This window comes from Littorina saxatilis, linkage group LG7 (assembly GCF_037325665.1).
Source record: "Littorina saxatilis isolate snail1 linkage group LG7, US_GU_Lsax_2.0, whole genome shotgun sequence".
NCBI classification, from domain to species: domain Eukaryota; kingdom Metazoa; phylum Mollusca; class Gastropoda; order Littorinimorpha; family Littorinidae; genus Littorina; species Littorina saxatilis.
The window spans coordinates 52,049,668-52,073,842 of record NC_090251.1 but is presented as its reverse complement, the minus strand read 5'-3'; the positions used below and the strand labels follow the sequence as shown (position 1 = coordinate 52,073,842).

The window sequence follows — 24,175 nt, the reverse complement described above, 5'->3', positions numbered from 1 at the left end:
TCGGCCTCCTAATCGGAAGGTCGTGTGTTCGAATCCCGGTCGCTGTCGCCTGGTGGGTTAAAAGTGGAGATTTTTCCGATATCCCAGGTCAAATTATATGAAGACCTGCTAGTGACTTAACCCCCTTCGTGTTTACACGCAAGCACAAGACAAATTGCGCACGGAAAAGATCCTGTAATCCATGTCAGAGTTCGGTGGGTTATAGAAACACAAAAATAGCCAGCACGAGAGATGTTCAACGAGCGGGCCACTTCACCTGCTTTGACCTCTCACCAATTCATTGTAAAGCGCTAAGAGAACGTCAAGCGCTCTATATATCTCACATAGTATTATTATGTTCTTAAGGTGGAGATTAAGCCAATTAATACCTACGAAAGTCACAGTTTTCAATTGCTTCGAGCGTCTTTGTTTCTTGACCAGTACTCTTGATTTTGGTACCGTTGTGTTCCTAAGACTCTGTACTTTCCTTTGACATAAGGCTCACTGTGTATAACTGGATCAAACACGTGATAACCGCTAATGAATAAAGTAATTAGTTTTTTTTTCCGATTAAGGTACATACAGCGACTAATTGGAACCTGGCAGTGAGAATAGTATCACCGCAACAGTTGGTTTTCATCCTTATGTACCCGTCTACGTATGTTCGGTTTTGATTATCTGCTAGAGGAAGTAGATATCGACAAACTAATAATTATGGCGGCCATTTGCATTTCATATTTTCCTAAATATCTGCATCCTCTTGCAAATAATTAAAACCAAACATACGTAGACGGGTACATAAGGATATAGTCCAACTGTTGCGGTGATACCCTCCACACTGCCAAGTTCCAATTAGTCGCTGTATGTACCTTAATCGGAAAAAAACCTAATTACTGTAATCATTAGCGGTTATCACGTGTTTGATCCAGTTATACACAGTGAGCCTTATGTCAAATGAAAGTGCATAGTCTTAGGAACACAACGGTACCAAAATCAAAAGTACTGGTCAAGAAACAAAGACGTACGAAGCAATTGAAAACTGTGACTTTTGTGGGTATTAATTGGCTTAATCTCCACCTTAAAGCCCAAAGTATATGGGTCACTTACCAGAAATATTGTTGAGTTGAGACAATAGGATTTTATTCTGAAACTGGAGAAGATTACGCTGCCATAGTTAAGATTGTTACGATGGCTAGTAAATGTTTCTGCGAGAAGCAATAGACAATTTTCGAAAATAACATCGTCGGGTGTGTATAGGTTGTGAAAGAGTGAATGCCCTTGCTTTTCCTCTGACAAATAACTTCACACGTGCTCCTGTCCCCGTGTTTCCGACACACCCCTCGCTAGTGATTGGCCCCTCCAATGTGTGTCCGACACACCCCTCGCTAGTGATTGACCCGGCCCTGCAATGTTTGTCCACACACTCCTCGCTAGTGATTGGCCCCTCCAATGTGTGTCCGACACACCCCTCGCTAGTGATTGGCCCATGCACTGCTTGTCCGAGTAAAAAGCAAGGGCATTCACTCTTTAACAATCCATACAAACCCGACTGAGTTATTTTCGTCTACTATAGAACGTTTAGGGGGCCTAAGTTGTACACGATCAGGTTTACCACGACAGTTTCGTCCAAGCTGTCACGAGGAATAAGAGAATCCGTTTATTTGGATACATGTTAAAAAGTCAATTGCACAGCTGCATTCCGCGCCGAGTAGGAATTGTTTTGCTACATTAATTTTGCACAGTGACATTAGTATAAATTACGAAACTTAGTCATCATGAACTGTTGTATTCTGCGCAAAAAGCAACCAGACTATTATATTTTGCAGTGTGATTTAAGTAAAAGGGTGTTCTTATTTTGTTTACATGTCAACGTCACAACAGTTCAATGGTGGTAAATATGATCACTAACATAAGACAGAAGGTCTAGTTAATGTCTCCTCACAAGTTGTTAATAAAGTGACTAGACAACACATACAAAAGAAAGGTTCCTGAACAGTAATCACGTCAACGGTAAGAGTGTTTGTACATGAAGATTTGCAGATAAAAAGGCATCTTTTCCCGATTTGGCTGACATCAAGTGCTAATGGTAATTCTAGTAGTGCCACCTTAATTCTGGTCTTTCGGGTGAAACAAACAGACGAGGAGCACTCAAAACGGCCCTTCCAGCTCACTTGTAGAAGCTGTCCAAAATGAAAAGATACAAGTGATGTCTGCTTTGCATTCTTCTTGCCCTTTATTTGGAAGACAAAAAGTGTTGTTCGCTTAGCATGGTTCTCTGGGGGTTTGTACCGATGCTGAACGAGCGGGTCTGTAATAGGGCTTGTCACTAACACAGTTAAAACGGCTTTATCTTGACAGATGACTGGAACGTTTTAAAAGAACACGAGAAAAATGCTTTAAGACAGAAGGAGAAGAGAAGATATTAGATCTGGAGCAAGTAGGATGGATTAAGTTGCATCAAACACTGTACATGAGGAAGACGTGGAACTTGCGAAGAAAATGCGAAAAAGTGTTTGTGGGTTATCGTCCCTAGTTACATGCTGGCGGCGAAAACAAAATGGCGGATCGCGTAGGTACCGATCGCGTGCGAGGTGGTGGTAAATTGTGCTCGGCTTTTTGTTGCAAGAACGCCCGTTACAAACAGAGCTGCTTCGGGAACACTTTCCACAAGTTCCCTAAAGAAGAAAAAAGGTGGGTTGTGCAGTGATTATTTCATCAGGTTTACCTTCTTCAGAATGAGAATGCAATGGCTCGAGTCAACTCACTCAGTAGACTACAGCGTCAGCGAGTACTCAACTGTGATCGAGTGTGAGTCAGCAGTCAGTACAAAACAACCCGTGGGCATATTTGCCGAATACTTTATCAAACCTTGCTTACGGGAAAACTACAGTACAAAAGTACATCACTCATCCGTTTTGCGTTCAGGCAGAGCGTTAGATTTAGACTGAAGATCTGATTTAGCTTTTTTTGTCTTTCCTTTTTGCTTAGTTTAACAATAACATTGTTGTTTTTATTGTCAAACTAGGTGCAGAATATGGATGCAATTCACAAGCGAGAGGACTTTGAAAAGCTGCAGCCAGCTGATGTTCAAGGTCTCAAGCTTTGTACTGATCACTTTGAGGCCAACCAGTAAAACAATCCTGCAGAGAGGATCACTTGTGTGGAATGCTGTCCCGACATTGTTTGCAGTGCCCAATCCACCACCGAAGGTTATTTATTTATTGGTTTTAGGTTTTTGCAAACCAAAGAAGCACACTATTAAATGCAGGTTGAGTAATGACAAGTTTGAGGCAGATAAGAATTGAAAAAAACAGCATTGTTCCCATCAAATAATGCCTGTTTGCATTTAGCGCAAAAAAATTATAAGGCCAACAAAAAAAAGTTACTTATTTTGGATCGACGTCTTGATTATGATGATATGATGAACTTATTTTGCAAAAAAACAGCCCCAAATGGCAAAAAAAAAGTATAGCGTCGGCGTCAACAACAAAAAAGTTGTATGTTTCTGGTCACCTGACCCTACCTATGTTTTTCCGACGACCCTAGACTTTTTTTTTTGCATTTTCAAAAATAAAAGGGGTATTCGAAAATCAATTGTTTTCCTGTTTTTCAACAAAATAAGTTAAAAAGATGGTTTAAAAAAAAAAGTTTAGAAAAAAAATCTGCACCTTTAGTCATGTTAGGCCACAAAAAAGTCTGTTTAAGGTAACATAGGCCCCCCAAAAATAGCGTCGGTAGGTCGGCTTTTTATTTTTGTATTTTAGCCATCTGAATATTTTAATTTTATTTTTTAATGCCCCCAAAAAGTCTAGGGCCGGTGGGAAAAAAATAGGGTCGGTCCGGATACCGTAAACAGATTATTTTTTGTTTTGCCTTACCAGAAACATACACTTTTTTTGTGTGGCCTAAGACCAATGCCATGAAATTGGGAGAATTGTTTCATTGTGACTGGGTGTTGGTTGTGAGTTTGTCAGTTAAAGAGCTGTGCATTTGCAGGTTGCTAGTGGGAGGAAGCCACCATCGCAAAGGGTAGCTACAAATGAAGCCAGCACCGACCTGTCGCCTGATGCACAAATTGTTCAACCAGGTAAGAGATTTTTAACCATGTAGAACACCCTGACATCAAAAAATGTTTAAACCCATCCATTACATAGTTGATAATTGCTGTATAGGGTGACGGGCGCTGTGGCGGGGTGGTAAGACGTCGGTCTATTAACTCGGAAGGTCGAGGGTTCGAATCCCGGTCGCGGCCGCCTGGTGGGTTAAGTGCGGAGATGTTTCCGATCTCCCAGGTCAACTTATGTGCAGACCTGCTAGTGACTTATCCCCCTTCATGTGTACACGCAAGCACAAGACCAAGTACGCACGAAAAAGATCCTGTAATCCATGTCAGAGTTCGGTGGGTTTTAGAAACACAAAAATACCCCGCATGCTTCCTCCGAAAGCGGCGTATGGCTGCCTAAATGGCGGGGTAAAAACGGTCATACACGTAAAATTCCACTTGTGCAAAAAAAATGAGTGCACGTGGGAGTTTCAGCCCACGAACGCAGAAGAAGAAGAAGAAGAAGAAGCTGTATAGGGCAGATGCATGGATGGATGAAATTGTACCTGTAGTTCCCACACGTAAAGATGGGAAACATATCCTGTTAGAGGCATGGTGTAACAAGAAACAATTAACTTTTTATTAAGTGGCTCTGCCTCTATTCCCAGCTCCCCCCCCCCCCCCCATTCCCCGTCGCGATATAAGCTTCGTGGTTGAAAACGACGTTAAACACCAAATAAAGAAAGAAAGAAAGAGGCATGGTGTGTGAGGAGTTTACCTGATACTGTTGTCCTAATCAATCAATCAATATGAAGCTTATATAGCGCGTATTCCGTGGGTACAGTTCTAATGGCCTCACCCATTCAGTACCAAACAAGGTCAATTCCATCATTGTTCCACATCGTATCCATAGTTGCTAATACACTTCATTTCTGGCCTGCCTTCCTACGCTATTGTTTATTTTCATTTTGTGATTTAATTACACGTGTTTTAATTTCTTCCAGGTTGTAACTTGTTATGGTTATGTTATTTTATGTGTGTTTTGTGTGTGTGTTTTCTTTTTTAGATGACATTCAGGCGATCCTGGAGGACATAGGATGTAAAGCATCAAAGTCGTCATCCTCCCCATCCCCTCGTGAAGCGGAACTTCGGCAGAAGGTCAACAAACTGAGGAGCAAGGTTTTCCGATTAGAAAAGAAAACGATGGAACCCCGTGTAAAACGAGCGAGTAAATTAGCCAAGCCTCCCAAGAAAGACTTTGTAATAGAACAGTTGTCTCATATATTATCAGGCGAGGCGAGCTATTTTGCCATTTATGCCTGTTACATATTTACCGTTTATCTGCTGCTGTGTCCAATCCTGGCAGAGACGGGAACGCATGTTACCAAGGAGCCGAAGGAGAGTCAATGAGATGAGAGAATGTGATTAACAATTGCCAACTCTCTCCGTACAAAGAGGGTCCAAAATTGTATCAAAATACAGATGGTAGGGAATTCAAAATAAAAAAAGACAATAAACAAAACATGTACTTCGGCTCATAGAGCCTTCTTTAATTTTTGACTCATTAAGTCCATGCTCCGAGAGTCCTTTTTTTAATTTTGAATTGCCTACCATCTATATTTTTATACATTTTCAAAAAGATTCAAGTCACCTTCCGTTATTCTTGAACTTGGCTATCCCAGCCTTACCTCAAGATTCGATATTCCTGTGATATTTTTGACGTAAAATCAATTTTTATTGTAAAACTCTTCGGCAAGAGGATTGGTCCAAGCAAACAAATAATAAACTTGTTTACAAAAACTGTATACATGTATTTTGTTAATACCCCAAAAATTGTATAGTATATACAAGATTTTTACTGATATTTCCGATCAATTGCCTATGGTTTTATTTACCTAAAAGATTCAAACGTCACACCTATGACTCATGGCTATTTTTAAGGGGGGAGTAGCATCCCTGGTGTGTTGTTTGTGATACATGTACCTTTTAGTCTGTTCACAGTAACATAGGCACACAAAAAGAGGGTCGGTAGGTCGGCTTTTCTTAATTTTTTTTTATAACCATCTTTTTAAATTATTTTGCAAAAAAACAGGAACAAAATTGATTTTTTTTCTTTCTTTTTCTCCAAATGCCAAAAAAAAAAGTCTAGGGTTGGCGGGGAAAAAATAGGGTTGGTCGGGATACCGTAAACAGACTATTTTGCTTTTTTGCCTAAGCAATGACTAACAAACTTTCTTTAGGGTCTGACATTGTATATACTATACAATTTTTGGGGTATTAACTAAATACATGTATACAGTTTTTGATTCCTTTTATACTTTTTCACAAATTAGCCCCCCCCCCCCCTTTTTTTTGTAGTCTGCCCTGGGGGCGGGAGGTCTCCTAATTTCGGTTTCTAGGGTCACCTTATGCTTCCCCATGAGCTGAGAACTTAATTAAAATGGGCCTCGATTTTTTTATTTGTATTTTGTAATTGTGCCTTTGTCCAGTCACATGATTTCACTTTGTACTTAAAAACTTGGCACTGTCATCATTTATTGCTATTTATTGTTCAGTTGTTCAGTATTTATTGCTATTGGGCATCAGTTGTTCAGTTGCCCTCTTTCGAATGAGCCATGCATGCATTATGGATGTGTTTAGCGAATTGGGATACCCAAAGCAATGTAAAAAAAGAAACAATGTGAAGCAAACATATAGCACCAAATAAAATAACCGAATCAGAATGGAAACTTCTTCAGTGTATGTGTGTGTGTGTGTGTGTGTGTGTGTGTGTGTGTTTGCTGTTTTAAATACCGAAAATGTGAAAATAAAGCAAGTCACAGCATGAGAAAGATCGACTGTACTAGTCATGACAAAGCAGGAGACAGCCTGATCAGCATGTAGAAAAGGGGAATAACTCGTATTTAGCCATTCTCATTTCTAAGCATGCCCAATGAGGAAGTTATCCTTCTTCCCATTGTAGTTTCTTTGGTTGCATTATATCTTCTGTGGATTTTTTTCTTCTATTCCCAGTACGAAACCTTCAAATTGGCGATGATTCCCAAAGTACGGTCCTTAAAGGTACAGTACATGTACTTCTCGTGTTTGCCATCATTTTCACCATCGGATTCCTGTTTGGCCTATTGGACCCAATAGTCCATGACTACTGATTAAGTTATCACACACACACACACACACACACACACACACACACACACGCACACACACACACGAACACACATACACACACACACACAAACACACACATACACACACTCACACACACACACACACACACACACACACACACACACGCACACACACACACACACACACACACACACACACGCCATGCCGGCGATAATCAAAGCGTAAAGCCTCAACTTTAAATCCTGTTAAAAACTGAAAACGTCGATTTTGCACTCGCCTGACCCTTCACCCACAGCATCACGCATGGCAGAGAAAGTTCAGCTCAGTTCAGTTCATAGGCATTTGGAGACACGCCATTACAAGATGCTCTAAGGCGACACCTTCAATAAACCAGGGACCGTAAGTTATTGATCACCGCCAGGATTAAGATCACGAACACTACAGCCTTTATAAATACCAGACGGCACGCGCTCTCGTTTTTCGACACACAAATACACGTTTGCTCTTCCTAACGTGTTGACATACACGCACGCCGTGCATGTTTGTTTGGTATCATCATTGTTTTTTTGTAGTTGTTTGTGTGTGTGGTGGGGGGGGGAGGAGGTTATCAGAACGCACGCGATATCTACAAACTGATCATCGGCGAAATCTTCCCCGACGACGCCGGCATCTACTCCTGTGTGGCCACCCACGTTGGAGGCTCTGCTAGCAGTAGCGCCACAATTATTGTTAAAGGTACGCTGTGCTGGTAAGTTTGTGTGCGTGGGGGGTGAGTTGGTGCATGGGTGTGTGTGTGTGTGTGTGTGTGCGTGCGTGCGTGCGTGTGTGTGTGGGTGCGTGTGTGTGTGTGTGTGCGTGTGTGTGTGTGTGTGTGTGTGTGTATGTGTGTGTATTTGTGTGTGGGTGCGTGCGCGTGTGTGTGTGTGTGTGTGTGTGTGTGTGTGTGTGTGCGTGCGTGTGTGTGTGTGCGTGTGTGCGTGTGTGCGTGTGTGCGTGCGCACTTGCCTGTGTGTTTGTGTGCGTGCGTGCGTGCGTGCGTGCGTGCGTGCGTGCGTGTGTGTGTTTGTGTTTTTCGTTTGTTGAAAGAGTTAAAGAAGCCTTTCATCGCGTGTAAACCTTTAACAGATTTGTCTGGGCTTTCATTTCAATGTGCATTTTCATTACTGCATTGTCCCATCGCTGGGACATTCGGGTCGAGCTACCTAGATGCGTGCGTGTTTAGGTGCAATTAATCACATACACTTCTACGACATGATTTGTCCATAACAAGAAATACCAACTGTTGGCAGGCTGTCGATTGTTTTCTTTAATATGTGTCCAGGATGAAAGATGTTCTTATACAAAGATATAGATTGGACAGATTTGCGGCGGTCAAGATGGTTAGCACTGGAACAAATGTATCTTTAAGGCCAGACACTGCAGTGCTGATCTGACAAAAATCACGATCTTTCATGGCTGTGGTAATTCAATCAATATCAATATGAAGCTTATCTAGCGCGTATTCCGTGGGTACAGTTCTAAGCGCTTGTCGAAGAGTTGTCAACACAGGACTAACAAAGAAACTAACATCTACAGACGGACACGAAGCCTATCCCACACTAGCAAACCCTGATAAACATACAACAAACAACTGTTCAACAACAATGTACACTTCACTAGCTAGGTCCAAACAAAATAATATTAAACACAAAGAAAACACCTCTCACAGAGCAAAGCACAAGAATGTCTTTTGGGGCACAACACATCACGTCGAACATGAAAGTCGCAGCCAGCTACGGGAAGAACTGAGTCTTCAACCTACTCTTGAACGCGTCAAGAGAGGGGGGCTCTGGCGAAGCTCAAGCAGCAGGCAGTTCCAGACGGAGGGGCCCGCGGAGGGAAATGCACGCTGACCAGCAGAGGCGAGTTTCAAGCGAGGGGTGTGAAGGCGGAGTGGGTCAGCAGCAGAACGAAGAGGACGGTCGGAGGGCTGGGTGTACAGGTCCAGGGAGGATTTAAGGTACTCGGGAGCAGAGTCGTTGAGATACTTGTAGACCAGAGTGGACAGTTTGTAGGAGATTCGGGTGTTGACAGGGAGCCAGTGCAAGGAGCAAAGTAGGGGGTGATGTGGTCTCGCTTCGTCTTCCTCAACGTCAGCCTGGCAGCAGCGTTCTGGACTCGTTGTAGGCCATGAATGGATGAGGCGGGGAGGCCAGCCAGAAGGGAGTTGCAATAGTCCAGACGACTGAAGATGAGGGAGACAACCAGCTTGACACAGGCGTCGTGGGTGAGGTAGCGACGAATGGAGGCGATGCGTCGTAGGTGGAAAAAGCAGGTCTTGGTGATGAAGGAGATGTGTGTCTGCATGGAGAGAGTGTAGTCGAGAAAGACGCCAAGGCTCTTGACAGCAGGGGAGAATGGAACAGTCGCGTCATCCGGCTGGAGGTCGGTCACAGTAAGGAAGCAATCTTCTGTCGTGTTCCAACGAGAAGGGCCTCCGTGATGTTGATCGAAGAAAGTCTGTTAGTTTTTGGTATGAAACTGGCCATGAAAATTGCGAAGTGAGGCGGGTTTGGGCGTCGCGCAGCAGGTTTGTCGTGTGATTGTGTCAATTCAAAATGGGACTTTCATTTGGCAAAACAAAACAGTCTGTTTACGGTAACATAGGCCCAAAAAATAGGGTCGGTAGGACGGTATTTTTTTTTTCTTCCCAAAACACCATATTTTTAAGTTATTTTGCCAAAAAACAAAGACTTTTTTTTTTCTTTCCCAAATGCCCAAAAAAAAGTCTAGGGTCGCGCGAAAAAATAGGGTCGGTCGGGATACCGTAAACAGACTATTTTTTGTGTGTGGCCTTATCGAAAGTTATGTTTAATTAAGTTATGATGCGTGCGGTTGAAAAAGGACCAGAGTTTCTTCTGCTATCATAGTAAGCCTCAAGGCTGTGTGTGTGTGTGATATTACCCGTTTGCAGAAAGTATCAGTGTGACAAAAAGATCAAAATGACGATAGTGCTGGAAAGCACGTCCTTTTGTTTGTGACGTGTTTCTCAAAACTGTTTTTTCTGCATTACTTCCAGTTCCTAAAATGTGAAGGCTTTTCGTTCAAAATATATACACGTTTTAATGATTTTTGACTGGTTCGTATTGTAGTCGATTTCAAAAGTATGTTGGGATGTTTTTGAATATCAAAATAACTTCTTTCTTATTTCACAAAAACTTGTGGAAACTGTCCGTTTGACCATTTAATTTTTTTTTTAAATCACGATAATTCCACAATTGCACGCGCATGTCGGACTCCAATACCGTCAATCCTGGCGTATTCGATATAGGGCGTAAGTGCAACCCAGGCCGAAATTACGGTGATTCCAACATGTGTTTTAATATCGATTGTATTACAGTTCTGCAACACTTTCTTTTCGAGACATCTGGAAATCTGAAAATTTTACACTAGTCACAAAAAGTCAAGGAACAAAAATTCAAAAAGTCATATCTCCGAAACGATTTCACCAATTTATTAATCGTTTACACCAAAGTACACCTTCTGGGCCACACATTGAATGTGGCAAATTTCATTGGTATCCAATAACGGAATGATGAGTTAAACTCAGTTCACTGCAAGCGTGTTGAATTTCAAAAGTCACAACTGTCTCATGTCAACAAAACAATGTCAGTAATGGGTATGGGCACCCCGCCGGGCCAAGCATTCGTTGCAGCGTCGACGCATGGACTGCACATGTCTTCTGAGGAGCTGCTGGTCCAGGTTTTGCCATTCATGTTGGAGGTATGCCAGCAGGTCCTGAAGGGTGTTTGGGGGAGGGTGATTGTCTCGCAGCTGCCTGTCAAGATGATCCCAGACATTTTCGATTGGGTTTAAGTCTGGGCTGCAGGCTGGCCATTCCATTCTGTGAACTCCCTGCTGCTGCAGGAAGGCCCCAACCACCCTGGCGCGATGCCGTGTGGCGTTGTCGTCCTGCAAAGTGGCCTGGGGTCCCAGCTGTTGCAGGAAAGTGATGACAATCGGACCCAGGATCTCGTCCCTGTAGCGTGCCCCGGTCAGATTCCCCTGGATGTGGTACAGGGGGGTCTTATGGTTGGCAGAGAAGCCTCCCCATACCATCACGGAGCCTCCACCATACGCGAGGACCTCCTGGACACAGTCCTGGTTAAACCGTTCACCTTCTCGTCGCCATACGGACAGCCGCTTGTCCGGATGCATCAGATTAAACCTGCTTTCGTCGCTGAAGAGAACAGTGGCCCATTGATGACGTGTCCATCTCGAATGACGAGCAGACCAGTCTCGGCAGGCTCGTTTGTGGACTGGAGTCAGCTTGGGCTTCTTGGCTGGTACTCTGGAACGGAGCCGCACGTTGTGGAGTCGGTTCCTGATGGTCTGCGTGCTGACTTGAATGTTGGTAGCCACCATTAGCTGCCCCCTGATGCGCTCTGCAGTGATGGTGCGTGACGTCAGAGCCTGGCGGACGATGTAACGATCAGCCCTTGCATCAGTCTTTTTTGGTCTCCCAGATCTTGGCCTGTCCTGGACCCGTCCAGTCGCTCTCCAGCGTTCTTGTAGCCTCCAGACAACCGATGGAGACACCCCAAGTCGGTGGGCAACAGCTCGGTAGGTGGCGCCGTGCTGAAGCCAGGCAAGGGCTCGTCCTTTGTCGACATCTGGCAGCGATCGTCTCTGGACCATGGTGTTGGAATGGACCATAGCTGTGAAACGCTGGCTTATAAAGGCTTTCAGTGCGGTGAGTTTCACAGCCCAGACGTCCGCCTAGCACGTGCCATGATCAGTTCCGATGTTCAGTACCAATGTTCATTCTGCTGAGCCAGTGAATTTAGGCGCATGTTTGACGTGGAGGGCCTGCACTTTCCGCCTGCCTAGCACCGCGTCCGTGCATCACATGCGGCCAATGATGCTGTCTAGACAATTTGCGAGTTGTTGTCAGTGCATTAGCCAAGTTTGGTTGATTTCGTTTTTCGGGTTATGAAGATATTGCTGTTTGCTTTTTCCATGTGAATATGTCAGTTGTTCCTTGACTTTTTGTGACAAGTGTAGATCTGAATAAAGGAAGAGCATTAGAATGGAGGTCAATGTATAGAGATCATGGAGAGAACATTTGGTCAAGTAGATGTCGAACTCACAGAATGAAACTGAACGCAACGCAACGCAGCAAGACCGTATACTCGTAGCATCGTCACTCCACCGCCCGTGGCAAAGGCAGTGCCAGTGGAATTGACAAGAGCGGGGTATTCGTTGCGCTGAGAAGGATAGCACGCTTTTCTGTACCTCTCTTCGTTTTAACTTTCTGAGCGTGTTTTTAATCCAAACATATCATATCTATATGTTTTTGGAATCAGGAACCGACAAGGAATAAGATGAAAGTGTTTTTAAATTGATTTCGAAAAATAATTTTGATAATGATTTTTATATATTTAATTTTCAGAGCTTGTTGTTAATCCAAATATAACATATTTATATGTTTTTGGAATCAGCAAATGATGGAGAATAAGATGAACGTAAATTTGGATCGTTTTATAAAAACAATTTTATTTTTACAATTTTCAGATTTTTAATGACCAAAGTCATTAATTAATTTTTAAGCCACAAAGCTGAAATGCAATACCGAAGTCCGGGCTTTGTCGGAGATTACTTGACCAAAATTTCAACCAATTTGGTTGAAAAATGAGAGCGTGACAGTGCCGCCTCAACTTTCACGAAAAGCCGGATATGACGTCATCAAAGACATTTATCAAAAAAATGAAAAAAACATTCGGGGATTTCATACCCAGGAACTCTCATGTCAAATTTCATAAAGATCGGTCCAGTAGTTTAGTCTGAATCGCTCTAAACACCCACACAGACAGACACACACACACACACATACACCACGACCCTCGTCTCGATTCCCCCCTCTACGTTAAAACATTTAGTCAAAACTTGACTAAATGTAAAAAGCAATTTGTTTGCCCAACATGACTATAACTATCTTAAATAGAAAGAAAGATACACAGCTATTTGGAACAATTGAATGTCATTGATTGTTATAAAATGTGAAAGGGAAACAAAGATTAAAAACACACGCCTGATCCTCAAAGCACGGAAACAAGATCATGTCACACCACTTCGCCGCACACTCCACTGGTTACCCATCCAAGCCCGCATTGAATACAAACTGTCCACTCTCTGCTTTCACTTCTTCTCTGCCTCGTCTCCTGCTTATTTCTCTGAACTTCTCACTGTATACACTCCTGCTAGACAACTCCGCTCCTCTTCTGATAGCCGCACCCTAGTCATCCCACACACAAAATCAAAAGCATATGGACAACGCACTTTTGCATTTTGCGCATCTACTCAATGGAACTCTCTCCCCTCTCACATTCGCCACTCTCAGTCAGTACAGTCATTCAAGCGAGCACTCAAAACTCACCTCTTCCAGAAACACAACTCCTAAAGTCGCAACATTTTGCCATCCTGTTCTGTAACGGTTCCATCTCTATTCAGCTTGTTATTTTTGTCTTTTGTTTTAAATTATTATAAATATAATTTTTCACTGCAGTAGTCCTTTAACTTTAACCCTTAGCTGTAAGCTAGATATGCACAAGTCATGTCGGTGCCACACAATGCTGACACACATGTTCCTGTGCATAGTTTATGGATAACGTGTAGTTGGGAAGTTAAGAGTAGAAATAATTAGTATTTAGTGTACGAGGAGGGTTGGGGTGGGTAGGGAGGGGGTGGGTATGGTTTACTTTGAGCAGGTCGGTTTCAGTTTTAATAAACAATTCTAGAGAATTGTGTATCTTATATTTGAGTCTTTCGTGTTTTAGACATTGATGCATTTAATAGTTTTAACGAGTTGCCTTTTGTTTTATCATTCTGGTGTTTATCTAGATGTGCTGTGTATCTTATAAGAAGTTCTTAAAAGTTCCAAGTTATTTTAGCATATAGGTTTTTTATGGTCTTAACAGTTAAACATGTATTACGTTATCATTAAGATTCATGCTTTGTTAGCACTAAGCAGTTGTTTTAATCAGTCTGGTTTTCTCTTGTTTTTATCTTATGAACATTCTAAATGTTAGACCAACTTATTGTCTTGTACAGAATAACAACTGTGTGAATGGTGCTATACTGAATGAAAGAGTGTGACATGAAGTTCTTGTACATCATTGTAAAGAGTGTGAATGACGTTTTAGTTTAGATGTCAAGCGCTTAGAGCAAGCCTTTTTAACGAAAGTTTTTGATTTAGCGCTATATAAATGTTCTTATTATTATTATTATTTAAGTTATTGAGACATCCCAGTGCACTAAGGGATTTATAGAGCAAATCGAGAAAATTCATTATTGAACGAAGCGCATAGCGCTGAGTTCAATAATTATTTTCGAGATTTGCTCTATAAATCCCTTAGTGCACTGGGATTGTTTCAATAACGATATTGTCAGTACCGCCATAGAAAAAAGAAGATTCCAAGCGCACATTTTGCAACGCGCATTTGAATAGGCATAACTGTGTGGTCAGGTCGTGTACAGTAAAGATCTACTTTTGTGTGGGGTGTCTCAAGTGTGTCGTGCTTTCGTCACACGCATTTTAATTTCTGTTGGTAAATTCCAGTGTAGCGTTAATCTGAACAGTGATGATCTTTCAGAGAGACCTCATTTGAACTCGGAGAAAGGGCTGTGCTCTTCATTATTTGCGATTCGAAACCTCCAGTCGAGCTTCGACGGATTGACTGTGCGGAGTGACTCCCCTTGAATTGACTCGAAGCCGCGGGACTCGACGGTTCGCACATTTTCAAAACAAATGTGGCATATTTTCGTGTTGTATCTTCATTCATCGGGGAGTCTGATACTAAATATGAACGGTAAGAATGCTCTGAACCCTACACGTATTATATCCCCATCGTTTTTTCGTTCACATTTGCCCAACATGTTAATTTGCTGAGCGGGGTTTATGTCGTCTGCTAGGGCAATCAAACCACTGCATGCAGTCTGGACTGACTGAGTCTGCACGCACGAGGCACGCTGGTAATAAGTCTTATAATGGTAAGAACGTTCTGAACCCTACACGTTTTCGATTACGATTGTTCTTGCCTTGAAATAATAATTCGGAAACCATTCATTTACTGAACTGATGCAGTCGTATTTCAGTGTAGTCAGTGCGGCTACGTATGACAGAGTCGATCGAGTCAGTCTTCCAAACTGGTCTAGCTGGTACGTTATCGGAATAACACTTGTGTTTTCTGCTAGCGGGTGGGAATTTTATATTAACTCATCATTTGGTAATGTGGATGATAAGCTACATGCCACTAACACGATGAGAAGAATCTATGCAAGTCGGCGAGAATTAGATGAAACCCAGCGGCTTCTATTTTTAGATCAGTGGCAGCCGCACTGTGGCACAGGCACATGCAATCTGTCAGAAAAAAAACCACTTCTGCTTTAATTGAGAAGTAGGGAATTTATGGTCATTTGGTATTGTGGAGAATATAAGCTACATGTCAGTAATTAATTCTGAGGATGAGAGCACAGTCTTGCTTAGGTAAAGGGCGTAAGAATACGCTCTGTGGAAAAGTTAGCGCACTCCAAGAGTGCGCTAACAGTTTTAGCGCATCGCCATTAGCCAATCAACTGGTTCACATCAGTCATGTGACACCAGTACTTACTGACAATTATTATTATTATTATTTAAGTTATTGAGACATCCCAGTGCACTAAGGGATTTATAGAGCAAATCGAGAAAATTCATTATTGAACGAAGCGCATAGCGCTGAGTTCAATAATTATTTTCGAGATTTGCTCTATAAATCCCTTAGTGCACTGGGATTGTTTCAATAACGATATTGTCAGTACCGCCATAGAAAAAAGAAGATTCCAAACGCACATTTTGCAATGCGCATTTGAATAGGCATAACTGTGTGGTCAGGTCGTGCACAGTAAAGATCTACTTTTGTGTGGGGTGTCTCAAGTGTGTCGTGCTTTCGTCACACGCATTTTAATTTCTGTTGGTAAATTCCAGTGTAGCGTTAATCTGAACAGTGATGATCTTTCAGAGAGACCTCATTTGAACTCGGAGAAAGGCTCTTCATTATTTGCGATTCGAAACCTCCAGTCGAGCTTCGACGGATTGACTATGCGGAGTGACTCCCCTTGAATTGACTCAAAGCGGGACTCGACGGTTCGCACATTTTCAAAACAAATGTGGCACATTTATCGTGTTCTATCTTCGCTCATCGGGGAGTCTGATACTAAACATGAACGGTAAGAATGCTCTGAACCCTACACGTATTATATCCCCATCGTTTTTTCGTTCACATTTGCCCAACATGTTAATTTGCTGAGCGGGGTTAATGTCGTCTGCTAGGCTACCTGCCAACCTGGGCAATGGAACGACTGCAGTCTGCACTGAGTCTGTACGCATGAGGCAGGCTGCTAATAAATCTTATATATGGTAAGAACGTTCTGAACCTTACACGTTTTCGATTACGATTGTTCTTGCTTTGAAATAATAATTCTGAAACCATTCATTTACTGAACTGATGTAGTCGTATTTCTGTGTTGTCTGCTACAGAGTCGATCGAGTCAGTCTTCCAAACTGGTCTAGCTGGTACGTTATCGGAATAACACTTGTGTTTTCTGTTAGCCGCTGGGAATTGTATACTAACTCATCATTTGGTAATGTGGATGATAAGCTACATGCCACTAACACGGCATATGAGAAGAATCTATGCAAGTCGGCGAAAATTAGATGAAACACAGCGGCTTCTATTTTTTTAGATCACTGGCACTGGCACAGGCACATGCAATCTGTCAGAAAAAACCCCACTTCTGCTTTAATTGAGAAGCAGGGAATTTATGGTCATTTGGTATTGTGGAGAATATAAGCTACATGTCATTAATTAATTCTGAGGATGAGAGCACAGTCTTGCTTAGGCAAAGGGCGCAAGAATACGCTCTGTGGAAAAGTTAGCGCACTCCAAGAGTGCGCTAACAGTTTTAGCGCATCGCCATTAGCCAATCAACTGGTTCACATCAGTCATGTGACACCAGTACTTACTGACAATTATTATTATTATAAACAACAAGTCGCTTAAGGCGAAAATACAACATTTAGTCAAGTAGCTGTCGAACTCACAGAATGAAACTGAACGCAATGCCATTTTTCAGCAAGACTGTATACTCGTAGCATCGTCAGTCCACCGCTCATGGCAAAGGCAGTGAAATTGACAAGAAGAGCGGGGTAGTAGTTGCGCTAAGAAGGATAGCACGCTTTTCTGTACCTCTCTTTGTTTTAACTTTCTGAGCGTGTTTTTAATCCAAACATATCTTATCTATATGTTTTTGGAATCAGGAACCGACAAGGAATAAGATGAAAGTGTTTTTAAATTGATTTCGACAATTTAATTTTGATAATAATATTTATATATTTAATTTTCAGAGCTTGTTTTTAATCCAAATATAACATATTTATATGTTTTTGGAATCAGCAAATGATGGAGAATAAGATGAACGTAAATTTGGATCGTTTTATATAAAAACTTTTTTTTTTTTACAATTTTCAGATTTTTAATGACCAAAGTCATCAATTAATTTTTAAGCCACCAAGCTGAAATGCAATACCGAAGTCCGGGCTTCGTCGAAGATTACTTGACCAAAATTTCAACCAATTTGGTTGAAAAATGAGGGCGTGACAGTGCCGCCTCAACTTTCACGAAAAGCCGGATATGACGTCATCAAAGACATTTATCAAAAAAATGAAAAAAACATTCGGGGATTTCATACCCAGGAACTCTCATGTCAAATTTCATAAAGATCGGTCCAGTAGTTTCGTCTGAATCGCTCTACACACACACACACAGAGACAGACAGACACACACACACACACACACACACACACACACACACACACACACACACACACACACACACACACACGCACACACACACACACACGCACGCACATACACCACGACCCTCGTCTCGATTCCCCCCTCTACGTTAAAACATTTAGTCAAAACTTGACTAAATGTAAAAAGGACGGGAATTTAACTGCGATTTTTAATTCATTAGAAGCACCTTACGACATCGTGACCCTTAAAAGAAACAGCGGACAATTCATTGATTGACGATTAGATTAAACACATGATTTCTGTCAGGAGAGTACAGTGTGGGAGATGAAAGAGCAAGGTCTCTGAAAGAAAAACTTACAACAAAAGCTATAATCGAATAAACAATATCCTACATCGAAGACAGCACTCTATGACAGACATCTAACACCGAAACATAATCTCGGATTAATCGCTCTAACTACACAGTCCAACTCACATATTAAAAGGAAATGATGGCGTTTCCACATCACATGAAGCGGACGACGCGACCCCTGGGGAGTTCTGACGGACGCAGGGGACGCAACTTTCGATCAACCCTTCCTTTGATCAGGAGTGGAAGTACGGTGCACGGGGAGGTAATAAAGTGAACACCAAGGGAGGTCATCGATGTTTTCTATCAACGTTTCACGGGTGGATGATCTTTGTGAACGATTTCGCCATCGACCTCTCTCTCTCGCTCTCTCTCCCTCTCTCTCACTCTCTCTCTCTCTCTCTCTCTCTCTCTCTCTCTCTCTCTCTCTCTCTCTCTCTCTCTCTCTCTCTCTCTCTCTCTCTCTCTCTCTCTTGCTCGCTGTCTGTCTCTCTAGCTCTCTCTCTCTCTCTTTCTCTCTCTTTCTCTCTCTCTCTCTAACTCGCTGCCTCTCTCTCTCTCCCCCTCTCTGTCTCTCTTTCTCTCTCTCTCTCTCTCTCTCTCCCCCCCTCTCTCTCTTTCTCTCTCATACTCTCTCTATCTATCTATATATCTCTCTCTCTTTCTGTCTCCCTCTCTCTGTCTCTTTCTCTGTCTCTCTTTCTCTCTCTCTCTCTATTTCTCTATCTTCCTTTATTTATCTCTCTCTCTCTCTCTCACATCCTCTTTCCCTCCCTCTCGCCCTCTCTCCCTCTATTTCCTTTTCTCTCACTCTCTCTCTCTATCTCTGTCTCTCTCTCTTTCTCTCTCTCTCTCTCTCGTGCATTGGTTTGCTTTAAAACGTTTTTTAGGTGTTGACAGGCGTACTCCTAATGATCTTGTATATGGTGAATTTGGACGTTATCCCATTTACTTAAATTCATATGTACGTTGCATAAGATACTGGCTGAAACTGACAAGAATGGATGACAGTAGATTACCTCGTAAAGCATATAAGATGTTGTTTACTCTAGATAGCAGAGAAAAAATTCATTTTTGGCATGTTTTAGGCAACGCATTATTGACTGCCGGTGGCAAGAGTGGGATAATCATATTCAGACTAGCGACCGGTTTGCATTGTACCGTACCTTTAAGACAACAAATCTTGTAGAAACATACTTGTCAATTCCAGTAAACAGACACATTTTAAATGTTTTGGTTAAATTTAGATTGGGTATTTCCAGACTTGCTTTACATACAGAAAGGTATAAAGCTGTAAGTGAAAATAATTTGGTCTGTCGTTTGTGTCAATCTAGTACTGAAGATGAATTGCATTTTGTTTTATGCTGCACTGCACTGGAAAATCTAAGACGTCAATTTATTCCAGCAAAATTTTGTAGATGTCCTTCGAATTTCAAACTTGCACTGTTGTTGTCTGTGAAAAATGAAACTATACTTTGCAATGTAGCTAAGTTCTTGTATTTTTCATTTAAATGTTTAGAAAATGCTGTTTAAGCATTAGTATTTTGTGATTATACATTGTCTTTTCTTCTGTTCACTTGAAACGACGCGTGTGTGGATTGCTGCTGCACACACGCTTTACTTTTGTGTAACCAGCCCCCTTCCGAAAGGGGCTAAGGCCTTAAAGGAATAAAATCTTGTTCTTGTTGTTGTTGTTCTTTCTCTCTCTCTCTTTCTCTTTCTTTCTCTCTCTCTTTCTCTCTCTCTATCTCTCTCTCTCTCTCTCTCACTTTCTTTCTCTCTCTCTCTCTTTCTCTGTCTGTCTCTCCCTTCCTTTTTGTATCTCTCTCTATATATATATATATATCTCTCTCTCCCTCCTTCCCTCTCTCCCTCTCTCCTTCTTTTCGTTTTCTCTCTTTCTCCCTCTTTCTCTTTCTCAGTATCTATCTCTTTCTCCCTCTCCCTCTTTTTTTCTCCCCCTCTCTCTTTCTCACTTTCTCTCAAAAACACTCACGCATACGCGCACGCACACACACACACACACACACACACGCACGCTAACCCTCACACACACACACACACACACACACACACACACACACACACACACACACACACACATTTTGCCCAATGCATTAATTTCCAGATGGTCTGAGCCTTTGCAGTTCAGTCACAGTTGACGATGCTTACCTGATCCAGGTTTCACTCCTGCTGACAGACCGGCATCAGAAAGTTGTTCATGTGGAACGAATCCCGATTATCAATAATCCTTTATCAACCGAGAAGAAAGACGATGTGCACGAACCAAGAACAACTGCCTGTGTTTTTTGTGTGTTTTCTTGACAAACAAAATATTGACTCGGTTGGATAACAAATGTAACGAGGATAACACCTTCATGGTACAATATTGATTCGGGGATAAACTACATTGGCTTCATTGGGTGTGAATGAAACACAAACTCAAGCTTACGTTCATGTAACGCAACCCTTTTAAATGTTGCCAAATGTTCAAAAATAATGGCCGACATCGCATGAAGATTATTTCAAGAACACCGAAAAGGCGGAGAGGTCACCAGGTCTTCCTTTTAAATCTGGAGTCTGCTCCTGCGAGCAAGAAATCAAATTGAAAAGGGTAATTCGTCCAATCGATGTGCCCCAAACAAAAAAAATACTGTTTATAAAGAAATTATCATGACATCATGTATTTAACCGTGAAAATCATTGTTGTTTTGTCTTTTCAATTAAGTAGTCAATCTTGGCCCGATACCCCATTTGGAAGTTGAATATAAATGAGTAAATGGTTATATATGTCCTACTTTATTTTATTTCTCACCTTAGCTTTCCATGTCACTTGTATTTGCTTTTTGTCAGGGATATATGCAAAAAGCACTTTTTTTCTGTCAAAATGGGATTTGGGTAGTGGTACAGGTGTCACAAAGTTTTATAAATAAATTGTACACATTGAATTGCAGTTTCGTTTGTGTTTACTTTTATGCTTAAAATTGAAAAAATCAAAAAATTCGCTTGCGGCTCAAGAAAAATCAGCCAGATAAGTTTTCGTTATTGTTTGTCTGTGCACTTAAAAGACCGTTGGGTCAATATATTTGTGAATATATTGTTTTGTCAATAACAAACGTTCCAACAACCTACCTTTCTGGTTTTTACATTTAGTCAAGTTTTGACTAAATGTTTTAACATAGAGGGGGAATCGAGACGAGAGTCATGGTGTATGTGTGTGTGTGTGTGTGCGTGCGTGTGTGCGTGCGTGTGTGCGTGCGTGTAGAGCGATTCAGACCAAACTACTGGACCGATCTTTATGAAATTTGACATGAGAGTTTCTGGGTATGATATCCCCGAACGTTTTTTTCCTTTTTTTGATAAATGTCTTTGATGACGTCATATCCGGCTTTTCGTGAAAGTTGAGGCGGCACTGTCACGCTCTCATTTTTCAACCAAATTGGTTGAAATTTTGGTCAAGTAGTCTTCGACAAAGCCCGGACTTCGGTATTGCATTTCAGCTTGGTGGCTTAAACATTAATTAATGACTTTGGTCATTAAAAATCTGAAAATTGTAAAAAATTTATATTTTTCTAAAACGATCCAAATTTACGTTCATCTTATTTTCCATCATTTGCTGATTCCAAAAACATATAAATATGTTATATTCGGATTAAAAACAAGCTCTGAAAATTAAATATTTAAAAATTATTATCAAAATTATTTTTTTCAAATCAATTTAAAATGACTTTCATCTTATTCCTTGTCGGTGCCTAATTCCAAAAACATATAGATATGATATGTTTGGATTAAAAACACGCTCAGAAAGTTAAAACAAAGAGAGGTACAGAAAAGCGTGCTATCCTTCTCAGCGCAAGTACTACCCCGCTCTTCCTGTCAATTTCACTGCCTTTGCCGTGCGCGGTGGACTGACGATGATACGAGTATACGGTCTTGCTGCGTTGCATTGCGTTCAGTTTCATTCTGTGAGTTCGACAGCTACTTGACTAAATGTTGTATTTTCGCCTTACGCGACTTGTTTATGCTTAAAATTGAGTTTAACATTAACAAATAAATACCAAGTTTGATACCCCTCGTTCAAATTTCTTCGTTATCTTAAGCCTGTCTTACACTGTGCCGAATATCCTTACGAATATGAAAATGTTGTATTCGGCCAAAAAAGAGACGAATGGACAGGAAAAAACAGAGAAAAATCGAAGGCTTACGAATTCTGGCGAATGTCATACGAATGGTTGCGACTGCTTGCGTGTGTCTACCGATCATTGTGATTGTATACGAATCCATATACGGATCTATTACGAACGTTGCGAGTGTTGCGAGTGCTTGCAAACATTTTACGAATAAAACGAGTATGCAATTCGCATTGTTCGTAATGTTGCTCTTACACTCTGGCGAATTACCCTTGCGAATAGAATTCGCCAATAACTCGTAATGATCGGGACATGGTCGCAAGACATTCGTAAATGTTCTTAACCATTCGCCACCATTCGTCTCTGTTTGCGAACATTAGCAACATATTCTGAATGTTTCGCAACGTACTCGTAAGTATTCGCAAACCATTCGTGATCATCGTAAAGGTATGCGTAGCGCTCGTGAGGATTTTATTCGTGCACATTTTGCCAACATCTTGCGAATGGTTGCGAATTCATTACGAATTTCTTAGGAATGTTTTGACCATTTCTTCCCAATTCATAAGAATGTTGCGAAAGCCTTACGAATGCTTGCGAGTGACTGCAATTGCTTGCGAATGTTTTAAAAACAGTAAGAATATCTTGCAAACGTCTTGCAACTAAACGGCGATTTTGATGCGTATGTATTCTCAATGATCAGAACACATTCGCAAGCATTCGCAACCATTTGTAAGACATTCGCAAGGATTGGTAAGGCTTCCAATTTTCTATATTATTCATGTCCATGTGTCTATTTTTTTGCCGAATACAACATGTTCATATTCGCAAGGATATTCGGCACAATGTAAAGACAGGCATAACGAATGGTTGCGAATGGCTTGCTAGCGTCACGAATACATTGCGATGATTACAAATGTCTTGCGAGTACTAACGAGTACGTTGCGAAAAAAATAGCAATATGACTTCCTTGCGAATATTAGGAGCAAGTTGCTATGTTCAAAACAAGAGACGAATTGTAAGGAATAGTTAAGAACATTTACGAAAGTCTTGCGACCATGTCCCGATCATTGTGATTTATTGGAAAATGCTATTCGCAAGGGCAATTCGGCACAGTGTAAGAGTAGCTTTAGAAACTAGCGCGTAATGGCCCTTTTCCTTGCCTGAGCACTCAGAGTTGCAATACTTGATGAAGGCACCGCTTAGCGTCCTTGTACTAAGTGTAATGTTGATGAAGGTTGGGGTGTTTTCCGTCTGAAGATTATTCAGACAGAAATACGGCTCCGATGTGGCAACCGCCACCTTCTTTCTTCTTCAGCGTTCCAGAATTGTTCTGGTTACGTGTGAGCTCGTTCGCTTATTTGGGTTCCCCACACTATACTCTGAGAGCATAGTCAGCTCACTCCGCTTTCGTTGAGTAGGCATGCTGGGTATTTTCGTGTTTCCATAACCCACCGAACTCCGACATGGATTACAGGATCTTTTCCGTGCGCACTTGGTCTTGTGCTTGCGTGTACACACGAAGGGGGTTAAGCCACTAGCAGGTCTGCACATAAGTTGACCTGGGAGATCGGAAAAATGTCCACTCTTAACCCACCAGGCGGCAGCGACCGGGATTCGAACTCACGGCCTCCTGATTAGGAGGCCGACGTCTTACCACCTTAAAATTAATATTAAAAGTCCTACAGTTTTAAGCCATTAAGGACTTGAGTGTTTG

General features: G+C 41.7%; 1 long non-coding RNA gene across 1 annotated transcript; it reads left to right on the top strand.

Moving 5' to 3' along the window:
- The first annotated feature begins 2,435 nt into the window (after positions 1-2,435).
- LOC138971771 (uncharacterized) lies at positions 2,436-6,990 on the top strand. The gene is made up of 3 exons (XR_011457368.1): positions 2,436-3,188; positions 3,976-4,066; positions 5,088-6,990. It is a non-coding gene; the product is annotated as an uncharacterized lncRNA (long non-coding RNA).
- The last annotated feature ends 17,185 nt before the right edge of the window (positions 6,991-24,175 follow it).